Genomic DNA, 6,990 nt, shown 5'->3' with positions numbered 1-6,990 from the left:
TTAGTCTCTAAGGTGCCACAAATACTCCTTTTCTTTTTATTAAAATGAAAGAAACCAAACCACTATTTCAGCCAATACCCATTGGTATCCTTGGAAGTCTGAGTAGGTCAGAGATTGCAATGCCTTCTTCATTCCCAGAAACGCTCTTTATAAAACACAGGTCTCAGGGCAGCCTGAGCAAAGCTTGTATTCTTGTCTGGTCCCCTGATAAGGGGACCAGATCATAAACAGTCAGGCCTAGTGGTCAGAGCAGCAGTCATACCTAGTGGTCAGTCTGAATGCCAGAACCTAAGGTCAATGCAGAGTCAGAGCCAGGGATCAGAGCTGAAGGTCAGAACTGGATTACCCGAGTCAGGGAAGGCAGAAACAGAGCTAGGTGCACAGCTTAGAGCGAGGCCAGCACAAGGAGGCAGAGAATTAGCTGGTGTGTGCACTGAGCAGCCAGCAAGCTATTGCTGCTGAGCTTAAGAACCAGCCTGCTGACTTTTTCAGCCAATCAGGCAGGGTTGTCAGGAAGGGCTATCCACCAGGCAGCCAAACTGACTCATTATGCTGTCAGGAGTACTGAGTAGGTACAGCTGCAGGGCCTTACTCCCCACACCCTTTTCTATGGCTGAAGATCAGTCTTTACTCTCCAAGGCTGTCAATCCTGTAGTTTCACTAGAACAATATTCACTTTCAGCAACTGGAAAAAATAAAATAAAGAATGCATTAATGAGAGTTCCAGGTCGAGTCCTGCAGTGCTTACTCATGAGTAGCCCCATTGACTTGATCCTAGAAATAGAAGGAGAAGACAGAATTCAAATCTGCAGCAGACCATACGTTTGGATTTATGTACATTTTGCTGTGCACTCAGGTATCACCATGATAAGCATAAGGTAAATACCCAGTTAGATAGGCAGAGTGTAGTGGGACCATTTACATGAGCAAGTATTACAGCAGGGAACGTCAATCTTTGGCCCACGGCCCGCCAAGGTAAGCCCCATGCTGGGCCAGCTGGTTTGTTTACCTGCCGCGTCCGCAGGTTCAGCCGATCGCGGCTTCCACTGGCTGCAGTTCGCCGCTCCAGGCCAATGGGGGCAGCGGGAAGCGGCGCAGGCCGAGCGACATGCTGGCCACCACTTCCCACAGCCCCCGTTGGTCTGGAGCAGCGAACTGCGGCCAGTGGGAGTTGTGATTGGCTGAACCTGCGGACACGGCAGGTAAACAAATCGGCCCGGCCTGCCAGGGGGCTTACCAAAGGTGTGCCAAAGGTTGCCGATCCCTGTATTACAGACTCAAGTAAACATAGCAGGATGGGACTCTATTTTGGTAATATTTAAGAGGATGCTGTCAAGATTGATACTACTACTAATTAATTTGCCCTTAAAATTAGATTAAAATAAAACACTTCCTAATATGGGGCAAAGAAGATATAATCAGCCATGCAAACTGCATCTGTAGTAGATAAAATTATAGTTCCTGAGCTAGTTAGTGATTCAACAAATGCAAACCCAGTGCAACGTGCGCTTTGCCAGAATACAAAGGTATGTAAGCCCATCTCACCATCCTGCCACACTTCCTGCTAGTTTTGCTCTTGAGAATGGCCAGTGAGTAAAATGAACAAGAATCTTGCACTGTGAAGAACTTAGAGAGCAGGATTCTCAAGAGTTTTGATTCCCCATTATCTGACATGAAGAGAACCATAAGGATGAGCACAGGGGCAGGATGGCCTGTGTGATCATAGCACCAAACTCAGAGCTGTTGTGAGCTACCTTGCAGAAGAGCTAGGAAGTTAATCAGTTTCAGCTCTCTTTTTTAATCAGTTAATATTTTATTACTATCAGGGAGATATTTAAAAGTCAGTGCAGATTTCAGAAAAGGAGAGGAGGGCAAATATATTTGAGAGTAACCATTCTTGACAGGCCACTTAATTAGCCAGAGAATTAGGCTTCTTTTGTTTGCTCATCATACTGTTTTCAGTTTGAGATACACAAATGCTAATCAGTTGCCATAACAACTTCATACATTTGTTCTCCAATATCCCTTTTATCATATTTTAGAACTGTAATTGCTATGGTCATAGAGTGCAACATTTTAATTGATTCACTCTTGTGCTTTTGCTCTTGGGGAAAAAAAACTCTTTCTGAACACTGGGTTCAGAAAAGAGTGCAACACAACACATCAAAAACACCTTATTAGTGATGGGCACAGCACCATCCTATTAGCAGTAGAACATCATCTGAGTAGTGATGGGAAAAATTGTAACGATTTGGAGTTCAGCTTTGATTTGGATAAGCACCAAAATATCTGGATCTTTATTCAAACTACCTGAACCTTGTTGGTGTGTAAAACTAGAAATCTTGGGTAAACAGTTTTTCTCTTTAGAAATTCTGGCTCTTCTGCTTCTACAAAGACCTAATAACAGATCTTCTTTATTTAGGGCCTGATCCAAAGCCCATTGAAGTAAATGGAACAATTCCTGTTGACTTCAGTGAGCTTCGCTTTCTGCTGAGGTTCTCAGAACTCTTTGCAAAGATAGATATCATCTCAATTTTACCAGTGGGGAAAGAGAGACACCAAACCATTAAGTGAGTTTTCCATGCTCAAATATTGGGTCATGGCATAGCTAAAAATAAAACTTGTTTCCTGCCTCCTAACCCTCATTCTGACCATTAGACATAGAATCTTCCCCAGCCTTTTACTTATTATTTCATTCCTCTCTTTTCTGCCTACAAAGAAGGCGAGGTTTTGTTTGTTTGCTTTGTTGACGAATTAAACTGATAGAAATCAGAGCCAATACTTGAGAAATTAGCTGCTCAAATTTTGGCTCCCGAATCCATATTTAGGCACCTAAAGAAACTAGCTTTTAAAAAAAAAAAAATATTTAGCACCTAATAATTATCCTGGACTTCACTGGGAGGTGCTGAGGGCTCAGCCCTTTTAAAAACCATGCCATTACCTTCTGGAGAAGATGCTTCTTGCAGCGAAATTAAAATCTAATGACAAATCTTGTTAATTTGATATACCAATGAACAAGAAGGGTTCTCAGTTAAAGTAACGAGAAATTACTTACAAGCACCGAGATCAACCCATCCTTACAGGGAGCTTTTTCCTTAACACGCAAATGTTTCTAATTCCATTACACAATTCACATGCAGCTTGAATCTGTAAGGAGAGCATTTCCTGTAGCAATGCGATTTGAAAGTTCTATTTTATTATCAATTGTTGCCTATCAGATCACTGTTTTCCCTAATACAGTTTGAAAGACAAGACAAGTAGGAAGAGATTTCTGTATCATAATGGGATGATTATACTGCACATTTGTTTTCACTAATGTAAAATAAAATGTCAACAAAGTAAATTGCAGCAGCATTATGAAAAGTACATCTAGTGAGTATATAGAGAAAATTTCTGAATTCTGCAAAGAAGAAAGAGAAAGTTGTTTTTGCAACATGAACTGTGGTTCACCTCAAAATGCAGCTGGATATTTTTCTGCACTTTTCCAAAACCTTTTCAAGACCACAGCATTCAGAACAGGCACACTACTTTGACTTCAGAGCAGATACATTGAAGTCATTGCTCAGAAATAACATGGCTTCTACCCACTCAGAAAGTGGATGACTATTTTCAAGAAAACTTCACCATCAATTTCCCTTTTTAAATGGGCTCATTTTGCATTTGCTACTGTTAACCAAGATAATATTTTGTCGTGCAGAAATCATCTAGCTTCATTCTACCTGTGTTATGTGGTAGAGCTCTAAAATCCACGAACAGACATGCAAAATGGAAAAAATTTCATCGTGACAAAATATCTCATGGCAGAAAAGTGTCCTAGTGACTTAATGTGGCCTCTGTATTTTTTAAAAAAGAAAAGGAGTACATGTGGCACCTTAGAGACTAACAAATTTTTTTCATGAAGTTGATAGATTTCCACTCCATACGGCTAAATTCAGTACCTTGCATAACGACAGGTTTCAGAGTAGCAGCCGTGTTGGTCTGTATTCGCAAAAAGAAAAGGAGCCACAAATACTCCTTTTGTTTTTGCGAATACAGACTAACACGGCTGCTACTCCTGAAACCTGTCTGTATTTTTAGCGATTTTCATTTAGTATCCTATCTCAATGAAATTAGATTCCGTGATCACATGGATCTCATTATTATACATGAAAACTGTGACAATTATGAGGATGCTCTTGAATTGTACTGTAGCTTACCCAATTACTGGTATGGTTTTCTTCACAAATATTTCTGATTAAGTTCATCCCACAGGCCAGAAGGCAGAGATAGTTCACAATGGTTGCCTAGCAGCTTCCACTTAAGGGTTGCTAAGAGACAATGCCAGAACAATTACCTCTGATTACTCTAGCCCCCCAGTACAGCCTATATAATTATTTTGACCTGGGTGGGCAAGCCCCACCACTTCTTGAAACTTCTGGGCCTAATATTCACTATGGAAAATAAGGGGTGTTTCTAATTCAAATTAACTAATGAGGTAAAATCCTAGTGAAGACAAGGCTGTTCGTAATTTTCACATGTATTAGCAGGTTCGCTATGGCGGAGCCTAGGGCTTACTTTCACCCGCTAACTCATGTTAAAACTACAAACTGTTTTGTCTTCCCTAGGATTTTATCTTGCATTAGTTACCACAGGTTAGCTAACGTGAGGTAAGAACATCTTTTTCCTTGTAAAGACAAGGCACTGGAGAACAAAGAAACCTAGCAGGGTATTAAGCGACACTCTCAGGAGTGCAGAGGGGAGAGAGACTCAGGGCTTGTCCACACTGGGACACTCATGGACTTAGAGGTATAACATGTTTTAACTTGGATGCATTAACGTCATATCTTGAGTTAATTAATCTTCAGTTTCCGGCGTTTCCCTGTGTAGATGTGGCCTCAGACTCAAGAAGTCATGTGGTTATCTGGAGAAGCTAATCCTATCTAGATCACCAGTATGGAATGGTGGTACTTCAAGGAAGATTGACATGCACACAGGTTATTTTAAAATTCTTAATCCAACTGCTAAGCAAAATACTATATTTTAAGAAGGCTGCTAGTCAACCGGTTCCCGAAGGGAGCAAACACAGGTGTGGGTACTATATATTAGGGTAGTTTGACCCTGGTTCCTCTTAAAAAGAGGGAGAGAATAGTGAAATTCTACCCTGAAGCAACTAGGGCTGAGCCCAAGACCTGAGGAGGGTACACTGAGGGTATGTCTACACAGGAATAAAAGCCCTGCAGCACAGCCAGGGCTGGCCCAGGTCACTTGACTTGAGCTTGCAGGGCTCAAGCTGCAGGAGTAAACATTGCTGTGTAGATGTACAAGTTTGGGCTAGAGCCCGAGCTCTGGGACCCTCCACCCTTGCAGGGTCCCAGAACCTGAACATCTATACAGCAATTTTTAAGACGCAGAGCCCAAGCCCCGGGTGCCCAAGTCAGCTGACATGGGATAGTTATGCCTACACAGATAAAAAACCAATACCTTGAGAGATTTGAAAAGGACAGAGGCACAGCTAACTCCATAACCATAGCAAAAGGTCATTGTTTTAATTTGATTAATATTTTATGCCATCATCAAACAACCTATAGAACCTACAATTTGATTTTTACCTGATTTTTGTATGTCTGGCCTTTTTTCCCCCCTCTGAACACATCTCTCAGATATGCAGTAGTTGTCATGCCAACACCATTGTCATCCCTAGCCATTCACTGAGAAAACAAGGCTCATCACAAGCTGTGAAGACTAATGATATGATGCAATTGTTAAGGGGATGCAGCAAATAGTACACATGATCCATGTCAGGTGCATGCGTGTGTACACACTTTCATTCAATATGATGCACACCATCTGAGGAACACAGGAGTTCAGTGTTAACTTTTAGACTGCTAGTGCTTTCCTGGACATACAACAGTAACCCATTTTGGGAAATGAAATGGTACACGTTTCAAATATCCTGGTTCATTCTGAAACACTGCTCTGCTCACAGCTCTCTTCAGAAGCCCACCACATAGCTATTTGAAACTGCCTTTAAAGAACTTCTCTCACGTGAATAGTGGAAGATGTACCCACAGCCTCACAATTTATACCTGTACAAATGTGATTCGCTGGCTGGCATGTCCCCATCTGGCTGAGTATGGCATACCAGACTCTCCTCTTTTTAAGACCCCTGCTGGTAGCCACTTTGGCCATGTGGTAGGCTGCATCTTCTTGCACTTTGGCCCTCTAGCTGAATGACATGTAGTTCCAACCCCTTCTAGGGTATGCCACACAGTCCCAAAAACGTACTTTATCAACCACATGTTTGGCCTTTGGTTTGCCTCCAGCCTCACTAGTCCTTACAACTGGCACCAGGGGTTTCAACAGTCCATATCCCTTGTCAGGGGGTTCTCCATCATCCTCAGTGGGCTAGTAAGGGAGCCCAAGCCCTCCCTCTTCTCTGCGTTCTAGTCCAGGGATCCTTGAATAAGTGGTCAAGGCCTGACTATACAGATCCTTTGCTGCCTCCCTGGACCACTTCCTACCCTGCACTGTCTTGGGCCTTTGCCACAGCACCTTCCCAGGCTCACTGTGTATCAACACCTCCCTCTCTAAGCCTCTTCCACAAGCTCACTGTAGAGCTTTTTAGCACTTTCTGCCACCCAGCTGGTTCTGCTACTGGACAGTTATCTCTACTCCCCTGGCAGAGCAGCCCAGCTCAGCCAGAGTCTTCCTGCTCTTTGTACACCCCTCCAGCACCTCAGAGAATCCTGTGCAGACTCACTTCCTCCCACTTGCTTTCCCAACTACTTTGGTCTCCCTGTTGCAGACATACCTTCCTTCAGGAGGGTTCTAAATGCCAGCAGTACAAGTCAGCTTCACAATTCCTGCCCAGCTGCTCTCTCTGAGGGAGGGCCAAAGATCTGCTTTCCTTCCTGGCCAGCCCCCAGCTGAGCTGGGTTCAACCCTTTTCACTCCTTTCTCCAGGCTTGATGCCAAGTGCAGGTGTGGTGAGGCAGGGCTGACTGACCCCAC

The 6,990-nt window shown here is 43.1% G+C and overlaps 1 long non-coding RNA gene across 1 annotated transcript; it reads right to left on the bottom strand.

The window, feature by feature from the left end:
- Window positions 1-24: 24 nt before the first annotated feature.
- Window positions 25-6,990, bottom strand: LOC122461092. Its single transcript, XR_006282818.1, has 3 exons — window positions 6,791-6,990; window positions 3,056-3,147; window positions 25-685 (listed from the first exon to the last, which is right to left on the bottom strand). It is a non-coding gene; the product is annotated as an uncharacterized LOC122461092 (long non-coding RNA).

Source organism: Dermochelys coriacea, chromosome 7 (assembly GCF_009764565.3).
Source record: "Dermochelys coriacea isolate rDerCor1 chromosome 7, rDerCor1.pri.v4, whole genome shotgun sequence".
In the NCBI taxonomy this organism is placed as follows: domain Eukaryota; kingdom Metazoa; phylum Chordata; order Testudines; family Dermochelyidae; genus Dermochelys; species Dermochelys coriacea.
Note: the sequence above shows the minus strand (reverse complement) of the source record. Positions and strands in the feature narration are given on the sequence as shown.